This window comes from Hemiscyllium ocellatum, chromosome 5 (assembly GCF_020745735.1).
Source record: "Hemiscyllium ocellatum isolate sHemOce1 chromosome 5, sHemOce1.pat.X.cur, whole genome shotgun sequence".
NCBI classification, from domain to species: Eukaryota; Metazoa; Chordata; class Chondrichthyes; order Orectolobiformes; family Hemiscylliidae; genus Hemiscyllium; species Hemiscyllium ocellatum.
The window spans coordinates 76,931,900-76,958,052 of NC_083405.1; the positions used below are offsets into that span (position 1 = coordinate 76,931,900).

General features: G+C 40.5%; 1 protein-coding gene across 1 annotated transcript in view; it reads left to right on the plus strand.

Moving 5' to 3' along the window:
• LOC132816080 (polypeptide N-acetylgalactosaminyltransferase 15-like) overlaps window positions 1-26,153 on the plus strand; it is a 69,665-nt gene that overhangs the window by 20,071 nt on the left and 23,441 nt on the right. The gene's annotated exons all lie outside the window — the stretch shown is intronic.

The window sequence follows — 26,153 nt, forward strand, 5'->3', positions numbered from 1 at the left end:
GAAGCATTTCCACAGCTCTGCAAGGCCCGCCCAGTGCCATTTGCCTTATGGGCAGAAAATAGGAGGCTGGGAAAGTGAAGGAACCATCAAACTAGCCCAGTTTGCAGAATAGGCAGCATCAGTTGTACCAAGTGTAAAGTCCAACAGGACAGTTCACCTTGGTGGGGATTTTAAACAAATGGTAATCACTTCTCGCAGCTGGATAATTGCCCAGTCCCCCGCATAGAGGATTTATCGCAAAGTTAGTATGAGGGCTGTCCTTCACAAAGCTGAACATGAGCCATGTATACCTGGAATTGCAGTTAGATGTGGATTCCCAGGTGTATGCTACAGTCAGTGAGGGTTTATGCCAATATACGAGATTGCCAATTGGGGTATTGTCAGCCTGTGCAATTGTTCAGTGGACAATGGAAACTATTTTACAAGGTCACCATTTATCCAGATGAAGTGTTAATAACAGGGAAGACCAATAAGGAGCACTTAGAGAATCGGCATTTCTCTCAGATGGCCATATGCCTTAGGAGGAAAAAAATGTGTTTTAGACATCCCAAGTGATCTACTTGGACTACAGAGTCGACAAGACCAGATTACACCCGTTGAAAAATGAAGTGAGGGTGATCAAACGTGCCCCAGCTCCCACTCTGTACCAATGCTTCAGTCTTTCCTTGGGCTGGTGAATTAATATGCAAAGTTAATACATAACCTATAATACATAATGAATGAACTGAAGTGCACCCACCTCCAGCACCTCACAGACTGTGTTAGGGAACTGGAGCTGGAGATAGAGTTGGATGAACTTCGGATCATTTGGGAAGCTGAGGGGGTAATAGAGAGGAGTTATAGGGAGGCAGTCACACCTAAATTGCAGGATAAAGGTAGCTGGGTGAACATTGGGAGAGGGAAAGGGAATAGGCAAACAGTGCAGGGATTCCCTATGGCCATCCCCCTCAACAATAAGTATACTGTTTTGGAAACTGTTGAGGGGGATGCCTTACCAGGGGAAAGCCTCAGTGGCCAGGTCCCTGGCACTGAGCTTGGTTCTGTAGCTCAGAAGGGAAAGGGGAAGAATTGGAGAGCGATAGTGAAAGGAACAGACGGGAGATTTAGTGGTCACAAAAGAGACTCCCCGACAGTGTGTTGCCTCCCAGGTGCCAGGGTCAGGGATGTCTTGGATTGAGTCTACAGGATTTTTAATGGGGAGGGAGAGCAGCCAGAAGTCGTGGTACACATCTGTATCAATGATGTAAGTAGGGGAAGGGGTGAGGACCAGAAAAGAGAATTTAGGGAGTTAGATTGGAAGCTAAAAGGCAGGATGAGCAGGGTAGTAATTTCAGGATTGCTACCGGTGCCACAGGCTAGTGAGGCTAGGAACAGAGAGTGAGCGCAGCTGAATATATGGCTGCAGGCCTGGTGTTACAGTGAGGGCTTCAGATATGTGGATCATTGGGATACCTTCTGGGGGAGGTGGGACCTGTACAGGGAGGACAGTTTGAGCCTGAACTGGAGGAGTACAATATCCTGGGTGGGGGTTTGCTGGAGCTCTGCAGGAGGGTTTAAAACAGTTTGACGGGGGGAATACCTAGTAAACAGCCAGCTACAGCATGCAGAGAGTCTGTGAGGAGGGATAGAGAGTTGATAGGACAAAGTTGCAGTCAGTGTGATGGGTTAAAGTATGTCTATTTTAACACAAGACGTATCAGGAAGAAGGGTGACGAATTTGGAGCATGGATCAGTACTTGGAACTATGATGTTGTGGCCATTACAAAAATTTGGATTTTGCAGTGGGAGGAATGGTTGTTGAATGTTCCAAGGTTTAGATGTTTCAAATGAAATGGGGGGTGGTGGGGGGGAGAGATGGGAAGAGGTAGGGGAGTGGCATTGTAATCAGGGATGGTATCACAGCTGCAGAAAGGGAGGTCGCCAAGGAGGGTTTGTTTACTAAGTCAGTCTGGGGGGATGTCAGAAACGGGAAACAAGCAGTCACTTTATTGATAAGTTATCCACAGATTCCCCCATTAGCAACAAAGACACAGAGGAGCAGGTTGGGAGACAGGTTTTGGAAAGATTTAGAAGGAACAGGGTTGTTGTCATGGGTGACTTTAACTTCCCTAATATTGATTGGAACCTTTTAGTTCAAATAATTTGTATGGAGCAGATTTTGTCAGGAGTGTGCAGGAAGGATTCCTGATTTAATACTAGAGGGGAGGCCATATCAGATATGATGCTTGGCAATGAGCCAGGCCAGATGTCAGATCTTTCGGTGGGAGAGCATTTCGGTGATATTGATCACAACTCCCTGACCTTTACTATACACATGGAGAGGGATAGGAGCAGATGGTATGGGAACATATTTAATTGGGGAAGGGGGAATTTCAATGCTGTGAGGCAGGAACTGGGGCATCTAAACTGGGAAAAGGTGCTCTCAGGGAAATGCATGACAGAAATATAGAGGTTGTTTAGGGAGCACTTGTTGATAGTGCTGGATAAGTTTGTACCACTGAGGCATGGAAGGGATGGTAGGGTGAAGGAAACTTGGGTGACAAAGGATGTAGAACATCTAGTCAAGAGGAAGAAGGAAACTTACTTAAGGTTGAGGTTGCAAGAATCAGTCAAGGCTGTATAGGGTTACAAGCTATCCAGAAGAGAATTGAAGAATGGACTTAAGAGAGCTACAAGGGGACATGAAAAAGCATTAGCGGGTAGGATTAGGGAAAACCCTAAGACATTCTACACTTATGCGAGGAACAAGAGGATGGCCAGAGTGAGGGTAGGGCCAATCAGGGATAGTGGAGGGAACTTGTGCCTGGAGTGGGAGGAGGTAGAGAAGGTCCTTAATGAATACTTGCTCCTGTATTCACTACTAAGAGGACTGTGACTTTAGTCAGCACAGTGTGAAATAGACTGATATTCTTGAATAAGTTGATGTTAAGAAGAAGGGTGAGCTGAACATTTTGAAAAATGTAAGGTTAGATAAGTCCCCAGGGCCAGAACGGGATATAGGAGAAAGTGAGGACTGCAGATGTTGGAGATCAGAGCTGAAAATGTGTTGCTGGAAAAGCGCAGCAGGTCAGGAAGCATCCAAGGACCAGGAGAGTACGTTTCGGGCATGCTCCTTGGATGCTGCCTGACCTGCTGCGCTTTTCCAGCAACACATTTTCAGCCCAGATGGGATATACTCTAGGTTACTACAGGAAGCAAGGGAAGAGATTGCTGTGCCTTTGGCGATGATCTTTGTCTCCTCACTGTACACTGGACTAGTGCCAGATTGGTGGAGGTTGGCAAATGTCATTCCCTTGTTCAAGAAAGTGAACACTGATAAACCTGGGAATTGTAGACCAGTCAGTCTTATGTCTGTGATAGGCAAATTAGATTAGATTAGATTACTTACAGTGTGGAAACAGGCCCTTCGGCCCAACAAGTCCACACCGACCCGCCGAAGCGCAACCCACCATACCCCTACATTTACCCCTTACCTAACACTACGGGCAATTTAGCATGGCCAATTAACCTGACCCGCACATCTTTGGACTGTGGGAGGAAACCGGAGCACCTGGAGGAAACCCACGCAGACACGGGGAGAACGTGCAAACTCCACACAGTCAGTCGCCTGAGTCGGGAATTGAACCCAGGTCTCAGGCGCTGTGAGGCAGCAGTGCAAACCAATGTGCCAATGGAGAGGATTCTGAGAAACAGGATTTATGATTACTTCGAAAACCATAGTTTGATTAGAGATAGTCAGCATGGGGTTTTGAGGGGCATATCATGCCTCACAAGCCTTATTGAATTCTTTGAGAATGTGACAAAACATATTGATGAAGGTAGAGCAGTGGATGTAGTGTACATGGATCTTAGCAAGACATTTGATAAGGTTCCCATGGTAAGCCCATTCAGAAAGTAAGGAGGTATAGAATACAGGGAAATTTGGCTGTCTGGATACAGAATTGGCTGGCCCATAGAAGACAGAGGGTTGTAGTAGGTGGAAAGTATTCAGCCTGGAGCTCAGTGACCAGTGCTGTTCCAAAAGGATCGGTTCTGGGACCTCTGATGTTTGTGATTTTATAAATGACATGGATGAGCAATAAGTTTGCCAATGACACAAATGTTGATGGAGTGGTGGGTAGTGTGGAGGGCTGTTGTTGGTTGCAACAGGATATTGACAGGATGTAGAACTGGGCTGACAAGTGGCAGATGGAGTTCAACCTGGAAAAGTGTGAAGTGATTCATTTTGGAAGATGAATCTGAATGCAGAATACAGGGTTAAAGGCAGGATTCTTGGCCGTGTGGTGGAACAGAGGGATCTTGGAGTCCATGTTCATAGATCCCTCAAAGTTGCCACCCAAGTTGAAAGGGTTGTTAAGAAAGCATCTGGTTTGTTGGCATTCATCAACAGGGGGATTGAGTTTAAGAGCCATGAGATTGTGCTGCAGAGTCCTGGTTAGACCACACTTGGAATACCATGTTCAATTCTGGTCTCCTCATTATAGGGAAGATATGGAATCTTTAGAAAGGGTGCAAAGGAAATTTACCAGGATCCTGCCTGGACTGGAGGATATGTCTTAAAAGAAACATTGAGGGAGCTAGGCTTTTCTCACTGGAGATGAGATGTATGAGTGGTGACTTGATCGAGGTGTACAAGATGAGGAGAGACGTAGATAGAGGGAATAGTCAGAGACGTTTTCCAAGGGCAGAAATGGCTATCACAAGGGGACATAATTTTAAGGTGATTGGTGGAAGGTTTAGGGAAGATATCAGAGGTAGGTTCTTTACACAGAGTGATGGGTGCATGGAATGCACTTCAAGCGGTGGTATTAGAGTCAGATGCATTAGGGATATTTAAGCAACTCTTGGATAACCACATGGATGATAGTAAAATGAAGGGTATGTCGATTAGTGTGATTTTAGAGTAGGATTAAAGGTCGGCACAACATCAAGGGCCGAATGGCCTATACCATGCTGTACTGTTCTATGTTCTATAACTTGGCCCCCATCCAGGCACCTCTGCATCAACCCTTAAAAAAGGGTCAGCCTTGGAAATGGTCACATAGCTGAGCTTTCAGGGAAGTGAAGAAACACCTGTCATCCTCTAAGATATTGGCACACTATGATTTGGTATTGATATGCGGTGCCTCCCCATATGACCCTAAATGAGTTTTTTGCTTCTGTCTTTACGAAAGAAATTAACTTTGTAGTGAATGAAACCTTTGAAAAGCAGGCGTGCATGCTGGAATGGATAGAGATAGAGGAAGCTGATGTGCTGAAAATTTTGTCAAACATTAAGATTGACACGTCGCCAGGCCCGGACCAGATTTGTCCTCGGCTGCTTTGGGAAACAAGAAATGCAATTGCGTCGCCACTTGCGAAGATCTTTGCATCCTCGTTCTCCACTGGAGTCGTACCTGAGGACTGGAGAGAGGCAAATGTAATTACTCTCTTCAAGAAAGGAAATAGGGAAATCCCTGGCAATTACAGACCAGTAAGTCTCACTTCTGTCGTCTGTAAGGTGTTAGAAAGGATTCTGAGGGATAGGATTTATGACCATCTGGAAGAGCATGGCTTAATTAAATGCAGTCAACACAATTTTGTGAGGGGCAGGTCGTGCCTCACAAAACTTATCGAGCTCTTTGAGGATGTGACTAGAAAAGTTGATGAGGGTCAAACTGTGGATGTGGTGTATATGGACTTCAGCAAGGCATTTGATAAGGTTCCCCATGGTAGGTTCATTCAGAAGGTCAGGAGGAATGGGATACAGAGTAACTTAGCTGTCTGGATACAGAATTGGTTGGCCAACAGAAGACAACGAGTGGTAGTAGAAGGAAAATATTCTGCCTGGAAGTCAGTGGTGAGTGGTGTTCCAAAGGGCTCTGTCCTTGGGCCTCTACTGTTTGTAATATTTAATAATGACTTGGATGAGGGAATTGAAGGGTGGGTCAGCAAGTTTGCAGATGACACAAAGGTTGGAGGTGTCGTTGACAGTATAGAGGGCTGTTGTAGGCTGCAGCGGGACATTGACAGGATGCAGAGATGGGCTGAGAGGTGGCAGATGGAGTTCAACCTGGATAAATGCGAGGTGATGCATTTTGGAAGGTCGAATTTGAAAGCTGAGTACAGGATTAAGGATAGGATTCTTGGCAGTGTGGAGGAACAGAGGGATCTTGGTGTGCAGGTACATAGATCCCTTAAAATGGCTACCCAAGTGGACAGGGTTGTTAAGAAAGCATATGGTGTTTTGGCTTTCATTAACAGGGGGATTGAGTTTAAGAGTCGTGAGATCTTGTTGCAGCTCTATAAAACTTTGGTTAGACTGCACTTGGAATATGCATCTACTTCTAGGAAAGATGTGGATGCTTTGGAGAGGGTTCATAGGAGGTTTACCAGGATGCTGCCTGGACTGGAGGGCTTATCTTATGAAGAGAGGTTGACTGAGCTCGGATGTTTTTAATTGGAGAAAAGAAGGAGGAGAGGGGATCTAATTGAGGTATAAAAGATAATGAGAGGCATAGATAGAGTCGATAGCCAGAGACTATATCCCAGGGCAGAAATGACTAACACAAGGGGTCATAGTTTTAAGCTGGTTGGAGGAAAGTATAGAGGGGATGTCAGAGGCGGGTTCTTTACACAGAGAGTTGTGAGAGCATGGAATGCGTTGCCAGAAGCAGTTGTGGAAGCGAGGTCATTGGGGACATTTAAGAGACTGCTGGACATGCATATGGTCACAGAAATTTCAGGGTGCATACAAGAGGATCAATGGACGACACAACGTCATGGGCTGAAGGGCCTGTTATGTGCTGTAATGTTCTATGTTCTATGACATCCAGGCAGTATTATTTCCTCGGTGGCCCAATGAAGAGGAACACCCTCTTATGCATCCTGGACTTTGGCTAATGCAGAGTGTAAATACACCCAGGTTGAGAAGGAAGCTTTGGTGGCCATATTCCAAGTCAGGAAATTCCAGCAATACCTTTATAGACATAAATTTGTAATATGAATGAACCCCAAACCCCTACAAGATCTACTTAAAGAGGATAATGCAGTGCCACCCATAGCTTCAGGCCAAATTCAGTGGTGGGCTCACATGCAAAGTGCATATGATTACAAATTGGAATGGAGGTCATGAGGCCCCTCCATTGGCAGATATCAGGTAGTATCACAACTGGAAGGGTTTGTAATGGTTTTAAATTTTTTTGGACACACTTCCAGTTACAGCTTACTGTATCAAGGCTATGGGAACAGAAGGATCTGGTCCAGTGAAACAGCTGATGGTGATGGGGTAATCCAAAGGGCTGTCACAACCAGAAATGAAACTGTTTTGGATCAAGAGAGACCAGATCACAGTAGACAAAGACATTTATTATGGGGAGCAAGTGTGATTGGCCGAAGCAAAGGCTGCTGCTGGATATTGGCTGAACTCCACCAGGATCATCCAGGGTTTCCAAAATGAATGTCTTGGTGAGTGGTTATGCTTGGTGGCCAGGATTGGATGTAGACTTAGCTGCATTGATGGGGGAGTTGACCAGAATGCCAACAAGGGCAAACATTGCCACCAGCTGCTTCCCCAACTTTGTGGGAATGGCTGAGTAAACCCTGAACTGGGTTACACATTGAGCCCATGAAAGGACCTGCATAATCAATGTTCTTAGTCATCCTGGATGTCCACTCAAAGCGGCTGGATGAGCATTGAGTTTATTCATCAAATACACGGATGATGATTTTTTTTAAAAACTGTGCATCTTTTGCAATACGTGGACTCTCAGAAATGTTTGTCACAGATAATGGGCCATCATTTACTGTCAGAGAATTTGAATATTTCCTAATGACAAATGGAATTCGACATATGGGGACAGTTCCACACCATCCATTATCCAATGGTTTGCCAGAAGGAACAGTCCAGGTTTTGAAGGCAGGTTTACAGAAACAGCTGCCAGATTATAGGACCACCCCTCATGCACCTTTACAGATAGCTCCTGCAGAGTTACTAAGAGGGGAGAAGACTCCACACCAGATTAAATCTGATCTTCCTGGACCTGGGGAGGGGGAGGGTGAATTGCCATCGGGAAGGCCTATGCCAGACAAGCAAGAGAGGCAGTTTACTTCAGGGGGTAAAATTTGGTATAGGATCCATGAGATCAGCCCTGCATCGGTAAGAACCATGGGCGGCGCGAGATCAGCTCCAGGGACGTGTAAAGTTCAGGTAGGTGCGACCATCCTGAATAAGCATGTGGGCCAAATGAAAACTGCAAACTTGTAAACAATGCAGGAGCATAACCTTCCCAGCTCCTGGACTGTCTTTGACTCTTTCGGAACCCAGGGTTCTCCCTGTTCAAATCTCAGAATCTGAGATGGACACAATGGATGTCGCCACTTCATCACCTTTGCTGCCTGAAGGGGAGAATGAACTTCTTCCGAGATGCTCTGGGTGCAAGAAGCGATCTATTGTGCATTATATGCTGCCCGTATCAGAGGCAGAGTTGGAGGAGCCAATGCTAAATGGACCCAGGAGGAGCTACAAAAAGGAGCTACATTCTGAGACCTGGCTCCGAGGGAGTTGGATCAGTGTTAGGGATTCTCCATGTGTAAATAAAGGATGCCTTGGTGACAGGACACCCGCTTTTGTGAAGTTATTTTACTTACTTAAAGAACAGGAACAGATGAACTCGATGTGCACAGTTTGTAATATGTGTTCACATGTTGTGTGCACACAGAAACTGGAAGTTGAATTTTTACTTCTAAGAATCATCATTGTTTTAAGTAGAATATATCTTGCCAGTGATTGTCAGTCAAAGGCAGTTCTTTTGTGTTATGCAAAGCCAACACATCACACATGTGCAAGCCAGCTACCAGAGGCCATCCTTGGTATGTGTGAAGGGACAATTGGAACTCATCCATCGTGGTTTGGTTACAACCCATCACTCTCACTACACTTCCAATTTCAAGTTCATGGAAATGCTGTTGCCAAATGAGTGTAATACTTTCCATTATTTTAAGCCTGAACTGTCTGTTTGTATTTTTACATTTGTATGATGAGATATTTTTGTATTTTAATAATTGTGAAGTAACATATTTTTGAGTAGAAGTCCAATAGCATGCGTGAATACGTTCCCAGCGTTCTGGCTTTTTCCAGCTTGCTTTGATTCCTACGTATTAACTTTAATGATTGGTGGTTGTTCAAAGATGTTTCATATCACTTTCCTCACACCAGAAGGAGTTATTTCTTTTATTTGGGTATATCAGTTCACTACAGTGCCCATAATTCCGGTGACATCATCATAGCGGGTGGTGCTGTTTGGTCTGTTTAGTGTAAACCCGTTCAGACCAATGTACAAACATCTGCAGAGCTGGTTAATTCAGGAATTAAAATAACTAAATGCAACAATACTTCACCAACTATTTTATATACATTCCAGAAAATAATTAGATGCTTTACAAAATGTTACTACTACATTATTTTACCTTTCGGAAAAAAACGTTAAGATGATATGCCTTGCATTCCTGAAGAAGGGTAGTATCTGAAACGTCTGCTTTTCCACCTCCTTCTGCTGCCTGGCCTGCTGTGTTCTTCCAACCTCCTGCTTGTCTACTTTGGATTCCAGTATCTGTAGTTTTTTTGTCTCTGAGATGATATGCTTACCTATGAAATGTAACCTGATTCGTGGCATTGCACTAAAGATAGAGCTGAACAGTTGATGTGCAGCTGATGCAAAATTTGTTTGTACTTTCTAAATTCTGTGGGTGGCATTAACTTCAAATCATCATGGATTGAATGAGGCACAATGACCGTCAGTGTTAGGAGTGAAAACTGCACAGAGGACAGCACAGAGTGATTTTTAATTTATAGTTACAGTCTACAGGAAGTTCTGTCAGCAATTTACGATAACAGGTAAGAATTTCTGGCACAAAGATGAAACTGATAGGATGAGATTATACCAAATGCGATTAGAGTAAAATGTACCCCATCAGAAATAACAACGGTGATTGTGATGCAGATTCACAGAGAATTTCCATTTCAGCACATAATATAAACACAGCATGAAAATAGTACACTAACTGCTGAAACTACCGCAAAAAGAGACTGCGCTATAATAATCACATTGTTAAGGATGCTCATTTAATGAGCAGGTGCCAGCATGATGGGCTGAATGGCCTCTTTCTGCACTGTAACACTTCTGTGATTTTGCAACATCAGATGTCAATGGCTGTAAGTGCAGGAATGCATTTTGGGAGGGAAAGAAACTCTCCTATTCTGAAGGAATGCCACGCAAAGAAATGGCAATTTGTTTACAGTCGTTGGGTGTGAAATAGCAACAGTTAGTGAACTGCTTTCAGGTATGAATGAACAGCCTGGTCCACAGAATTATTCAAATAACTACAACTTAGTTGTGTGTTCTACATTATTATATTCTTTTTCTTTTAAATACATTTATAAGTAACTTGCATATAACTAATCAGTCACAAAATTGATGGATTAGTTTAATTATGAAAAACTGTAAGTTTACTAAAAGTTACTGAGTAGTGTGAGATGGTATGGCAATGGAATGAAACAAAGAGGTAGTTAAAATGGAATAAGGTTTTCCACCTGAAGAATGCTCAAGCTGCAATGAAAAACTGTCGGAGCACCTTTTGTGTACCCAAAGAATTGATTATGTCTGGATAATTCACTTTTCAAGAAGACTTAAATGTCTATTCGGCATTCCCACCCAAAATAGCTGGGAGATCATTTGTAGAATGTGGTTGTAATTTCCATGTGCAATTGGCCAGATACTCATTGTGCATACTAAAACTATTTGTACTGGACATTGAGACCTATCCAGTGATCCTCTAAGGGCACCTCCTTTTTTAGGACTTACTTCTGTGATAAACTTTTGATCATGTGCTTTAACAACTCCTTATCCTTGTCAGTCATGGCCCAGTTTGTAGCACTTTTGCTTTTGAGTCGGAAAGTTGTGACGTTAAGTCTCACTCTTGTGCAGAGGTGTAATCTTTTGGAGGGGAAGTTAACCTAAAGCTCAGCTGTACTTGCAGTTGGATCTTTTGAAGAAATTGCATGAGAGTTCCCTGATGAGAGTGATCTGGTAAATAGTTATCCTTCAATCAATGTTACAACAACAGGATATCTGGCAATTATGACACAGCTGTTTGAGGGAGCTTATGGTGTACAGATTGGCCACTGTTTTCCCTTTGTTACAACAGGGGCTAACTGCCAAAGGTTGACTTTGAAGCAGTTTGAGATTTGTTGAGTTCATCAAAGGAGATATGTAAATGTAAATCTTCATTTTCCATTTTTATACACAGCTTCATGTTAAAATTTGGTTTGGAATGATGTTGTGAAGTTCTTGGGACATTTTTGTATCTTTGTTTTTGTACAGGATTCTGTGAAAAAAAACATAGCAACACTTGGAAAAAAGGCAACCCTTAGGACTTCAGTCATTATTAATGTTATTCTTGTCATTAAGCAGTGAGATTTGGAATTATGTTCATTTATGACCAGAACATGTCAGGAAACCAAGTAATTATGCACTCAGTATTGGTGAATTACCAGGAAATAGCTGTTTCATTTTCAGTATAGTAATAATGTCTTTTGAAGAATGGAATTGAACTTTCAACTGGAAAGGTTTGTAAACTGCTACTTCAATGGAAATAAATAACTGTTTTATTACAATATGTGATTGAAGCTTTTGGATTTTAGCACCACATTATTACCTCAGAAAGTGGTATCATGCCACACTACTACAGTTTTTCCAATATAGTTTTTAAAAGTTTAAATATTTAAGAAGATGGAAGATTTAAAATAATTATGTATTTTAATTGCACATGTTATGCAGACTAATGACTTTTAATGATGTTTTTATATGGCTAGAAATATTTTTTGAACTTGAGCCAAACAGCAGGATAGCATACATCAAAGTGAAAAATATTAACCGCACAGTCTATTTAATTGTCACATGAGGTTTAAGCCCTGAGTGGTGCCTGAGATCTTATGAAATTATGTTAGCAGGAGGAATACCTGACTGAATTCATTAGATCAATGAAGGCAGGGATAATGACGAACACTTGTCGATCTTTGATGATAATGACAACCTCTGATTCATCCCCACTTAACATAGATTCTCAAATGACATGAAGTCAGACTTCCACAATGAATAAATTTTCCCATATTTAGGATGTGAGTTTGTCCTAATGGATGATCCTTCCTTACTATAAGTTTTCTTTTCTTCAGTTAGTTGGATATGATTTGTTTCAGGAATTGTGATGTTATTACAAATCATCTTTTGCCACATTTTCCTTCCACAAAAAAGCAACACTTTTTTTCCAGTTGAAATGTTACATTTTTAAAAAACTTGTTCTTTAGGTAATTCTTATTTTTGAATTGATTAACACAAGGTCAGTTCACTGTAGAATACCCTTTAGCAGAGTACAGTCAATTCTGCTATAACGCGCTTTTCTTCAACACAAATTGGCTTTAATACAATTGAAGAATTTAGACCGTTATTTGTAGAATGTGTACTTTATTTCCCTGCATTAGCTATAATGTGATTCCAGCCCTATTAGTTTAAAATGGCGTGGCTATTGTACAATGTTCTTATAATGCAAGATCACACAAGAGTAGAACTATTGCGTTATATCAGAACTGACATATTCAGCCTTTACTCTTGTTGCATCGATACCTGCATTTTATCTCACTATTGGATTTTCATGATCATTTTGAGGAAAATTATTAAAGTAATCAATATTGGAATGCTTTATGCCAGTAGCCACAACACATACTTTAAACTGGATACAAGGGCATTGTCGCTCAACTTTAAATGGTTACTGGGTGATAACCTGCAGCCTTCCTTCATCTAACCACAAGCCAAAGGCCAACTTCAGGCAACATTAGGACAGGAAGCTGAAGAAATTGTTGACACAACGGTTGGGTGTGAGCAAAGAAGTTCACTGCTCTGCAGGAGAGGTTGCATAACATTCAGTCTATCTCTCAAAATAAATGCTGCTATCAGCCAAGAAGATGCATTTTCACAGCAAATCCTGAAACCCTTTAAAGGCCTGAGAAAACTGCACACTGCATACCATATTATGCTGATGCCAACCCCATCTGCTGTTCACACCCAGGGAAGTCCCACACATAAAGACAAGGTAAAAACTGCAGTTGGGCCCATGCTCCACAAGGAGGTTATTTTGAAAGTCACGCTATCGACCACATGATGCTCTGTGATGGTGACAGTTGCTGAACTGATCTATTAGAATCACGTTTACTTTACACATTTGAAGAAAGCTGTACAATGAGAGATACATTCAATGGCACCTGTAGACAAGAGCCCAGTTAAACTTACAAATAGCATAACCTTCACCAAACTGGACACAAACAGCAGCTTCTCACAATATCCCTAGAAAAACAGCCCAAACCATCAGCCATATTCATCACGTGTTATTGTTTTAACCATATGCCTCTTGATATCACATCCGCAACTGGGGCTTTTCCAACAGATAATATTTTCAACATGCTAGGAAGGATGGAAGGCATTTTCATCCATGAGTGCATTGAGTCCCAACATGAAGAAAGTGTAAGGAGAGTCTTAAGATAGTTGCAGGATGTTGGCTTGTTAATTAATGACAAGTATCAATTCTCAAGTCCAAAGACTGAACCATATTGTTCTGGAAATGGGGATCTTGGCAGACCCACAGAAGTCAGAAGCCATTAGATCATTCCCACACTTCAGTGATTTATGAAAATGGCGAACCAGTTGAAAAGTTCATACTCCACTTAATCCGTATCAATGAGTCTCTCGGTCAAAGTTTGAAGCAAACTCAGGCTTGATGTTGGACTGAACATTAGCCACACTCATTCAACTGAATCAATGACTTGCTTATTTAGTCTGAGGTCCTTTAGCACCAAAGTCCTCACTTTCCAATTATGAGACTGACAAGTGCATCATCCACAAATCTGGGAGGAGCCTTATTTCAGGTTCAATTTGAAGGAATTAGAAGTCAATCTTCTACACTTCCAAAGTTACTAATTTCACCAAATAAAGATGGGCTGTCAATAAGAACAAAGCATTTGCAACAACTTGTGCATATCACAATCTGACAACACTATAGGCCCATTGAATAAAATTGAAACTGACCACTTGTAACTTGTTAAGTATAAAGGAGTTAGTGTAGATTTATCCCAGAATCCATTAATTTTGATAATCGTTGATATGGTCTGACATGGTCATGGAATATAGAGTGAAAATGTCAGTCTACTATTCACACATTAGATTAGACTTACTGTGTGGAAACAGGCCCTTTGGCCCAACAAGTCCACACCGACCCGCCAAAGCGAAACGCACCCATACCCCTACATTTACCCCTTACCTAAGGGTACGGGCAATTTAGCATGGCCAATTCACCTGACCCGCACATCTTTGGACTGTGGGAGGAAACTGGAGCACACGGAGGAAACCCACGCTGACACGGGGAGAACGTGCAAACTCCACACAGTCAGTTGCCTGAGTCGGGAATTGAACCTGGGTCTCAGGCGCTGTGAGGCAGCAGTGCTAACCTCTGTGCCACCGTGCTGCCCACTACATTATGGAGAATACCCATTAACAGTTCAGGCAAAAAGGGAAAACACTTATTCAAGGACTGAAGGTGTCTCCAGCCTTAAACACTCACTAATTGCCAGCCAAGGAGAAGATGTTGCAGGAATGTTGGGAAGCTCAATTTCCTGATGAAGAATATGTACAGATCAGTATGTTCTGTCTTGATGGTTGACTGGAGTATGTCTCAGCAACCCTGTCTTGTGGCAGCATTTTGAACTATACTTTATCCTTATACTTAACCATGGCATTTTTGTTTGTAATGAAAAGGTGCTGATCACATGAGCTCTCTGTTGGACATCCTTCAGTAATCCACCAAGGAGATCTGGAAACTAAAAGGTTCAGGCAAAAGCCCTACAACCTTTATAGTGGACATGATCTCATGGGTTCCCTCAAAGACTTGGTCTCCAACTGCACTACCCTCAGAAAGTAGTGGGGTGGAATGGTGGCTTAGAGGTTAGCACAGTGCCGGGGATCTGGTTTTGATTCCACTCTTGGGCATCTGTCTGTGTGCAGTTTGCACACATTCACCCTGTGTCTGTGTAAGTTTCAACTGTGTGCTCTGGTTTCCTCCCACAATCCAACCTGTGCAGGCTGGATGGAAAGGCCATGGGAAATGCAGGATTACTGGGATAAGATAGGGGGAGGTGGGTCTGGACTTAATGAGCTGAATGGCCTGCTTCCACACTGTAGAGATTCTATGGGAAGAACCAAAGATTGACACAAAGGTTGAAGTAGCAGGATGACATGAAGATTGGTAGAGTAGCAGAAAGCATAAGTGACTGTCGGAGAATACAGGAGAATATAGATAGACTGGAGAGTTATGCGGAAAAGTGGTGGATGGATTGCAATCTAGAGAAATGTGTGGCGATATGTTTAGACGAGACTAATTCTAGAGTGAATTATACAATGAACAGAAGAGCCTTGGGAAAAGTTGATGGGTGGAGAGATCTGGGAGTGCAGGTCTTCTGTACCCTGAAGGTTGCTGTACAGGTGGATAGAGTGGTCAAGAAGGCATATAGTATGTTTGCCTTCATTGGACGGGGTGTTGATTATAAGAGTTGGCAAGTCATGTTAAAATTGTACAAGACATTGGTTCAGCCACATTTGGAATACTGTGTACAGTTCTGGTCGCCACATTACCAAAAGAATGTGGATGCTTTGGAGAGGGTGCAGAGAAGGTTTACGAGGATGCTGCCTGGTATGGAAGGTGCTAGCTATGAAGAGAGATTGAGTAGGTTAGGTTTATTTCATTAGAAAAAAGGAGATGGAGGGGGGACCAGTTTGAGGTTTACAAAATCATGAAGGGTATAAACAGATTGAATGGAGACAAGCTTTTTCCCAGGATGAAGGATTCAATAACAAGAGGTCACACTTTCAAAGTGAGAGGTGGAAAGTTTAGGGGGGATACACATGGCAAGCACTTCACACAGAGGGTGGTGGTTGTCTGGAATGCGTTGCCAGCAGAGGTGGTAGAGGCAGGCACGGTAGATTCATTTAAGATGCATCTTGACAGATGCATGAGTAGGTGGGGAGCAGAGGGATACAGATGCTTAGGAATTGGATGGCAGGTTTAGACAGTAGATTTGGATTGGCTCAGGCTTGGAGGGCCGATGGGCCTGTTCCTGTGCTGTAAATTTTCTATGTTCTTTGTTCTAACCTTTTTTCTCGCCTTCATTACTAGCTAGGGAATACTTTGCTGTTGAAGATTTTCAATTTAAGAAGATGGGTCTTTCTCATCAGGTCGATAAGTATTCTTGATAAATTGAGATCCAGAAGCTCAATCACTTCATTTTAGAGGCTGTAATAACTTCTTTGAAGACAATTTTTCTCTATTTTACTAATCTTGGATTTGTCATCCCTGGAAAAGGCCACTATTTGCCAATGCTTGTTTCCAACCCTTTACAGCCTCATATGATTTGTTTAAGTTACAAGTTCACTGAGGTACTCGGAATCTCTGCGCTGAGAGTGGGGTATGTACCACAAACAACATCTGGGGAAGAATGAAGATTTTCACTTGGACCTACTAAGCTCCCACTTGACACTTGTGCTGAACTTGAACCTATACAAGCTTCAGATGGGTCTGAGTCTGTGAACGCAACTTCCCACTCCTTCTGAGACACTAATGCCAAGGGTTATAGTTTAGGACCATGAATAAGTACGACAGTAAAAAACATATGACAGGACACGCCAACCATGCACTTTCGCTCAATATTTTAGATTTCACAACCTGCCATATTAGAATAGGAACTCGGAAGTGGCTCAGTGACAGGCATTTCAAAGGCACTGTGCTTGTGAGGCTCCAACTGAGATTGCACCTTATCCAAATGGCATCATTTGAAGAAGCAACAGAGACTGACTTTACAAAAACAGAAGCCAATGACTGAATGATCTGCATTCTCGGGAGAGCATAGTGCAAATACAATGGAATTGATAGAATTGAGACAAAGACTGAAGACTCTCGGAGCAATAATATACATTTACAACATCCAAAGGAGCTCCTTATACATTTAGAAATATTTCATGAAACCATCATAGGCTTTAATTTCTGCAACACCATTTTTTAAAGAATGCTAATTTCCTTTATTCACTTGACCCTTGTTTTCCTAGCTTTCTAGGATGTTGTTTATATCTTCTTCTGGCTGACTTCAGAGGTTTTTTTTGTAGTAAATGGTATATAATTGCATAATTTGCTTAGTATTGCTCTTACTGTTCCTTTCTGCATTGTCCACAAATGAACAAAGGTGTCATCCAAAGACTAATTTCATGTCAACAGGGAAAACCTGCATTTGTTAGTTCTACCAATTTCAGCAATTCTTATTACCATCAAAATGTTAATTAAGCTTTTTAATATTAGCAAATAAAAAATGGGAAACCTGACTTCTTAAAATTAGAACATATATAAATGGTGCTTTAAATATTCCAAACAGTTTCATTAGAACTTTAAATAAATTAGTTCCCATGATTTACAGTTCTCCTGCAGTCAGTGTGCAATGGTATGAGACTATCTGTCGCTGATAACCTTCAGCACTGCCCAAATTTTGATGCAGTTTGGGAACTTCATTCATAATTCATGTTGCATGTTGCTATTAATGCAGTGAGACAAACTCATTGTATTGACATAAAACTACTCTTTAACTGACCCATTAAAACTGGCTGACTTCAGAGATTTTTTTGTAGTAAATGGCATATAATTGCATAATTTGCTTAGTAGAAATATAGCCCTCAGCATAATCTGGCATATCACCAGCTTGTTAAAATAAGTACAGCTGTTTTCTGGCCAAATAACATGACAGCACTGCAATCTAAAACATAGGTTAGTGCTACAGGGTCACCTATTAGATGGCATAAGATGGATTTGGCACTGTCTTTGAAATTAACAATGCAAAACATTTGAGGTGAGAAGTGTGGCAAAATTCTTGCATCCTGATTAAATAGATTCTTACAAGCATGGGCAAGGAGACACATTAGCATAGTGCTAATGGCACTGGACTAGTAATCTTGAAGCCCAGGCTAATGTTTTGGATATAGGTTCCAATTGAATAAAAATATGGAGTACCACATGAGCCTAATAGCAACAATGTAAATTTATTCCTGTAAAACCCCATTGGTTTACAACTATCCTTTGACCAACATGTGACTCCAGATCCACAGCAATATAGTTGACTCTTAACTGCATTCTGTGCAATTATGGATGGGCAATAAATACTGGCTTAGTCTGCAATGTCCACATATCAAATTCAGGTCGGCCTTGAGTTAAAAGCATACATTTACTGGTTTCAAAAAAAACTGTCAACATTTTAATTTGAGTAAATCTGCAGTTTTAAGTTTTGTAGTTGTGAGTTTTGAGCAGGTTTATTTTTCAGTGGAGCATTGAAAGAGCAACCTAAAGAACATGTTAAAAGCGAATCCTCATTAATTAACTCAAGCCCTTTCTGTTGGGCACATATACAAGTAAGCAACTTATAACTAACATTGAGTGCTGGAGTTGAGAGTCTTAAGGAGTTGAAGGTAGGAAAGAGAGGTGTTTGATTGTTTGTGCTGAAAAGAACACATGATTGGTGAATAGCATTGGTGACTACTTTTGTAGTTTTGAGCAAAAGTAAGGTCTTCAGTTTATGTTTAAGTCTCTAGCCTTTTCTCTTTTTCTTACAAAACACTTGTTAAGTAAGAATGTTGATATTAGTGTTTCTAAAAGAAAAGGAAAGACTATTATAAAGTTCAGTATTGGAATTTTCAAGAGAGGGGCACTGCAGTAATTTAATCATGAACTTAAAATAGTGATGGTGGGTCTAGGTTCTGTATTGCATCTGCAGCATGTGGTAGCTGGTGGACAACAAGGTGATCCACACCACATACATCTGAAACAAACATTTGCAACTCAAGCAACTTTGGATCCAAGTTGAGGAGCTGGAGTCGAAGCAGCAGATGTTGCGCTGTATCTCTGATCAGGGAGGGGAGGATATTACCATTTGCTTGGGTGCAGACATATCCTTTAGATCAAGCAATTAAAATGTGGCCCATGATCAAGGACAGGAGGCTGTGATTGTAGGTGAGGCAGCTCTTGAGAAGCCTTTACCTCTGCATTTAAGAGGTTCTTGCAGGCTGTATGGATGACAATAAGGACTGAACAGTGAATGAGAGAACTGACGTGGTACTGTGACCAATTCATCTGGGAAGAGGAAATAGGAATGTAGTACTGCTAGGGGGCAGTGTAATGAGGGAATAGATAGAGTTCTCTGCAGTCATGAGTGTGAATCCCAAAGGCTGTGTCAATTGCCTGATGCCAGGTTTAAGGAGATCTCAGTGCTGAAGAAGATCTTTGAATTAGGGGGTGGGATTCAGTTGTCAATATCCCAGAGTGTACTGATAGGACTAGACAGGGGCTTTTGAACAGTTGGGAACTTACTTAGGAAGCAGAAAGTCAAGGAAAAAATGTCTCAGGATTACTACCCGAGCCATGTGCAAACAAGACCAGAGTAAATAAAGTCTAGGAGATGAAAATGTGACTTAGAGATTGGTGTGGAGGAATGGATTTCTGTTCATGGAGCAATGGCATCAGCACTGGGATAAAAGGGAGCTGTTCAAATGGAATGAACTTCATTTGAATTGTGCTGGGACTAGTTTCCTGGTAAATTGAATAACCAGGGCTGTAGAAAGTGCTTTAAGTTAATCAGAAGGGGAGAGGGCTTGTGAGGCAAAGATGATCCGTAGGCTTAGAAAGCAAAAGGATATGGTGGCATTGAGGAGCAACTACTTTAATAATGGTACTCACAGTGGGACAGGAAGGGACAGAGTATACAAGCATAAGACAACAGTAGAGACTGGGTTCAAAAATGGGAATAAAAATGGGAATTACTCAAAATTAATGGCTTTTTAATTATTTGTCAGAACTCCAGCAAGATGGCAGCAAGAGTAGGACACTGGATTTAGAGCTCCCGTGCTCCACCTGTTCTTTTCTTTCTGTTTTTAGCAGTCCCTGTGCGGCGTGAGGGGAAGCGAGTCCTCATGCAGCACAACAGACCTTGTTGCAGCCAAGTGTTGGTGAGGAGTGGACTGGAGGCTGGTGCAGAGTGGGACATTTGTTGATCAATCTAATAATGTATATTGAGTCTGGTTATTAAATGATCTCCTTGGGAACAGTGACCAGAGGCTGACATGGAATTGTTTGTCCTATCCAGGAATTTGATTAATTTAGTTAGGGAAAGAGCCAAATGTAAATGGTGAACCATTTGTTGAACATTATGGAATTTAGCTGCAACACATCATGTGTGCTGCGTTGTTTTTTATTAAAGTTATTAATTAATAACTCTTGTTTTCTTGCTCTTCATGCTAGAAGAATCCCCATTCTTATCTTTCGTGTCCTTTTTCTAACATCAATATTAACCTTATGCCAAACAAGCATTGTGTAAAAAAAAGAGAACAGTCTGGCGATCTAAACACAAACTGAAAAAGCCTACTTTTATAAAAGTCTAGAAATATTCAGCAATACTACTCACCAATCAACTGATCTGTTTAGGCAAAACAAACACTTCTCACTTTCCTTCCCTGAACTCCTTGAGATACTCAACTCCTTGAAATATTCTGTTGTAGATTACATTCAAGTGCTAAGTTGCACTAATTTGGCTACTTTTATATGCATCCAACACAAAGGATCTATGAAGTTAGTTCATGAGAATCCAGTTTAATCCATTTTTTAATTAAGCTGTTCCACCAATGGAACCTTTGAAAATAAACCTGCAAGATGCTCACAAGTACAGAATATAAACTCCAGATTTTGCTTTTCTGTAATCTACCAATTATAAACTAAATTACACTAAATTAGGTCTTCAGAATCAAAGGTTCAGATACATTTTTATGCATATACAGATTCCAAGGTTGAACTGAATTTACTGTCTGAATTTACAAGCACCCCATCAAAGGGCCTATCACAATACAATGAAATGGAAGGTGCTGATGTGAATTATTTTGATGACTAGGATTTTATAACAGGCCTTAGGTGACCATTTTCATGTATTTGATTCGAATTTAATGAACTGAAAGAAAGAATGGTAAGAGTAACTTTTGGCCTAAACATATTAAACATTTATATATATCGGTAAAATTCATTTTAGGCACAATGGAAAATTCAGGATCTTCACAATTTGGGGAACTAGCCAATTAGGCCTCAATGATTTCTGAGCTTTCAGAACATGAAATGCGAGAGAAACTTGATAGAATTTTCCTTTTTCAGAGGGACACGTGAAATTGGTTGCCATGGTTCACCATTTATATTTGGCTCTTTCCCTACCTTAATTATTCAAATTCCTGAACAGGACAAACAATTCCACGTCAGCCTCTGGTCACTGTTCCCAAGGAGATCATTTAATAACCAGACTCAATATACATTATTAGATTGATCAACAACTGTCCCACTCTGCACCAGCCTCCAGACCTCTCCTCACCAGCACTTTGCTGCGTCATTTTGAGAAATTATCTATTGTCATTTTGAGAAATTGTCTGTTGTCATTTTGAGGAATTCAGTAGGCAAGAAGGAACCACACAAACTCAGTAATTTCTAAAGTTGCAGCTCCTAGCTACACAATTGCTAATTTTGAATATGATTACCTAATAACAATTGCAGGCAATGATACTAGGCTGGTCATTTCCACATTTTAAATCTTGGACACCAATACTTTGACAGCATCAACTGGATCATTTACAACTGATGCTGAAAAACTCTGCAGAGGCTGTAGATTGATCAAACCAGTTTATAGAGCACAGACCATTTTCTACATAACTGGCTGAGAAGTCAAATTAGACAAGCTGAGAAAAAATTATTCATGTACAGTGGAAAGAGATGTATGTGTCAACTGGATAAGTGCAGGATGAGAAAAGGCTTTTTGATTCATCAAACCAATTCTCTTAAAATAACATTTAAGTTTGGCTCTTACCCTCCCTAAATTATTAAAATTCCTAAGTCCAATAACCAATTTGCTATCTTTTGCTATCTTTTAAACCAAATGATCAGTTGGTAAATGATGTATACCTGTTCATGCAGGGAATCTACTTATTACAGTGTCTGATGTGTTGCAGTCTTCAGAGAATACATATGCAGAGCAGTTACAATTTGTCCATTTAAGGTGAGTCCAGATGATTGACTTAGAGTTCACATTTCAGCAACCAAAACAGTAACTGAATTATTTTGCTTTGGAGAAGGAGCACACTCCAAAAGCTAGTGCTTCCAAATAAACCTGTTAAACTATAACTTGGTGTTGTGTGATTTTTAACTGAGTTATTTTGCTTTTATACAGACACGTTGCAGCCGTGTGATTAATTTGGGGACAATAGTGGAGAGCGAGCAAGAACAAAGAGTTTCCAAGGCTGTTAGATGGTACTATATGCAGACTTCTATTTGCTGCCTATCATTTGTGTTTATCTTGTTGTAGAAGGCAATAATTATGATCTGAAAGGGTTAACTAGCACCATGAGATAAGCTCTGCCCATCAAGGTATGTGAAAGACTGTTCCCAAGGGAGCTACTTAGAGTTGTTAGAGTTCTGTACATGTTAACAAAATGCTGTGAGAATGCTTTTGTAGCTGTAATGTGAACATACTCTTGTGCTGAACCTGATTTTCTCAAGAGACAATCATGTATCTTAAATATAACATAAGTAACTATTAAGTAATATGTAAACGTATTTACTGTTTATTAATATTGAGCCAGTTCTGCCTAAGACGTCACATGCCATCTTCCTTCACATGGTATGAATAGCCTAGATCATTAGCACCATGAAGATTTGGTAACAGTGATCTACCCAAAATATCCTGACAAACACTGTTACTACATTATGGATCATCAGGAAGGCAGTTACTGACTCTGCCATTTGTTCATCTCCAGCTAACTCCTACCACCAACACAGCATAGTTCAGTCTTTAAGTGCACGAAAGGATGTATCTCTTAAATCTAACTATAATCTATCCTAGCTGGCAAGAAATAAATTTGCAATATTTCTTTTTGAAGGTTCTTTAACTTTCAGTCTGTAGTGATAGTTTCTGCTTTGATATGCTGCAGTATCGCCATAGAATCATAGAATGATATTGCACTCAAAGAGGCCTTTGGCCCATTCTCTCTGCACTGGCTTTTCGGTCATGCTATTCAATTAATCCTACTTTCTTGCTGTTCCCTCAATGCAGCAATATTTTTCACTTCACATGTTTAACTAACTCCCTCTGAAAAGATACTATTCAATCTACCACTCTTCCAGGTATATTCCAGATCACAATAATTCACAGTTTTCCCTTGTTCATTCAATGTCAGCGCTAGCCTTTGTGCCACCCTACACATGCGCCGATGTCAGTTGCTGACAGAGCAGCTTTCTGTGAGAGATACATTGAGCAGCTTCCTATGAAAGATACACTACTCCTAGATTATCCTTTTTTTAAAATTATGTGGATACATGCTGGACAGGCAAGGATGTGGGAAAAAGTTAGGGAAATGACCTCCTTCAGTGCAGTAATTTCTATTATGTTTTAACATTGAATTATGAGCATAAAATTGCTTTATCAGTGAGAGTTGCTTTTGCACTAAGACTTTGACTTAAAGACTTGTATGTATACTGTGTCGTATATATGTTGACTTTCAGAATATCTGTGAGTGTGATGACCTTCAAGATGTTGGCTGCATTGAAAACAATCAACAATTAAATATAAATCTGCATATGTGTTGTTAAGTTCTGAAGTAATCTCATTCCATTCAAATATTTCTTTCTTTAAATTCAGACTCCCAGAACAAAGCGTCTTAACATGAAAATTATTCCAGAAAAAAGCTGGTGGAGCCTGCTGACCTTTGTGCTTATAATTACCATTTATATCACCATGTGCAATTTCATAAATTTATCTCTGAAGATTTAATGCTGCAATCATCTGTAACTTATAATTTTCTCTAATTATCCTATTTTATTCAAGGGTACTACAATGTTCCAAAAATTAAAAATAAATTTTTAGATAATGTACTGCAATTTTCCTTTTATTTTGAAGAAATGAAATTTGTTTTCAAGCAAATGCATAGCAATAACATATTCAAATAGAAAAATAAACCTCTCAATGTGCACAAAAATGCCAATACTATTTTTTTTCATCTAAAAGCATTAACAAAAAGGATTTCGTTGCTTGAAAAAGGCCACCAAAGGGGAAAGTATAATAAAAACTCCTTGGGAGGATTTTATGGAACCGCAGAAAGCTTGAAAAGTGGCATGCTGGATGATTTAATCAGGGTGGGTTGCAAACTTCAGTTTGAGATCCAGAGATGAAGTCAGCAGCTAGTTAGCAGCATTTGGAGCCTCATATCAGCCTGTGGTGTCTTCATACTTGTAATAAGTTTGTGTGTAATGAATACTCATTTGTGTAAAACTTTTATAACTTCATCCAATATTCAAGATAAAGTCAACAACACATGAGAATATTGTGGTACCTGTTTGGCATTTGTTTGTGCATGATTCAACTCTATGCAATTTTGTGAGGTCAGTTGTTCTCCTTGTTCCACTGTATACCACCAGGGAGGGGAGCAGAAGATTAACAGACTACATAGTCCCTCTTTGAGCCACAGGAGGGATTGTGGGGGATGGTGATTAGCATGGAGAGGGGTTGTGTTCATGGAAGAGTCAAAGAAGAATCCAGGGGAGTACAGAATGTGGCTCAGGGACATAAGCACTGGAGGATGGAAGGCCTAACGTCATGGATGTGGTGATGGGAGTTGGGGGATGAGGCCAGGGAATGTCGATGTTAATCGGAATAGTCAGTCACATCAAGAAATGAGAAGCCTAATGGGCAGTGCCAATAGTTATCAAAACCTAGATCCATCTCAGGATTTTGTCTGGTAGCATCCTTACAGAACTTTTTGAGTTCAAGTACATTATTTCTTTTATCCCGGCTGTGAGTGATCCTGTTTAATCTCTTTTCTAATACACAGAGGAAAAGGCCAGGCTGAGCCTGCAAATTGCCACAGCGTGGTGAATGAAAGACTGGACATTAAAATGAACATTCAATAAAAAGTGCTCATTAAGGGAAATGTCTCTAACTCCCCATGACCAGCAATATGTACTAAGTATGAGGCATGCCAGTATATTTAGATCTGATTACACTAACGTCAACAAGTAATGATGATGCACATATGAAAACCAATATAATGTGAAATATTTAGAAGTGCAATTTAGTATTTTAAAACCCCTTAAGTTTCTCATTTGTGTTTTTTTTACATTGCTATCTCAATCAATGGCAAAAGGGTAAACAGATGAGAACAGCTTAACTGTTGACTATGTTGGATTCTATCTTACTGGTTTTATCTTTTTATTCATTATCAATTTCAAATTTAAACTTCAGCTGTCTTTTATTGGAGACATCCCAATACAATGAGTTTTAGAGTAGAGAGAAATGTTCAATACAAACATATGAAATAGTTGCAGAATTTTGCCCTCAAGTCTGCTTTGCCATTTAATGAAAGCATGGCTGATTTGTTTGTGTTTTGAATCCACATTCGTATCTATCCCCAATAACCCTGGATTTCTCTCGAATATGTACATATCCCACACAAAACCATCTAAAGCCAAAGTTGTTACATTATGACAGTCATGTGTCCCTCGTTTCCTACTCAGGGCAATTAAAAATATTGGTTCAAAGGATACCTTGAGGCATTTAATTGATCAATCACTCAGAATTGCAAAGCTAAATGGATAACAGAGAACAGATCGATTTCCATATCCTTCATTCTCCTGTTTAATGTGTAAGCAATTACATAGTTTAATGATGCACTACTGGACTAACAGTTTTGTTGTTGCTATCTCAGCAGAAGTTTCAGCCTTTTTTAAAAATTTTTGAGAATACTAAATTTAGAAAACTAAAAATGTAATGGAGATGTTTTTAACTGGTGCTCAAGGGTTGGTTGAAGTGTTACTGATGAAGGTATTCTCAGTAAGGACTGACTGACTGGATCACAAATTAACTTATTTAAAGTACTAGAAAACTTTAAAAATTTGCATTTGTAATTTTTTTAACTTGAAGAAAATGCAACCAGAATGCAATGCAATTAAATCTATGGAGGGACAGT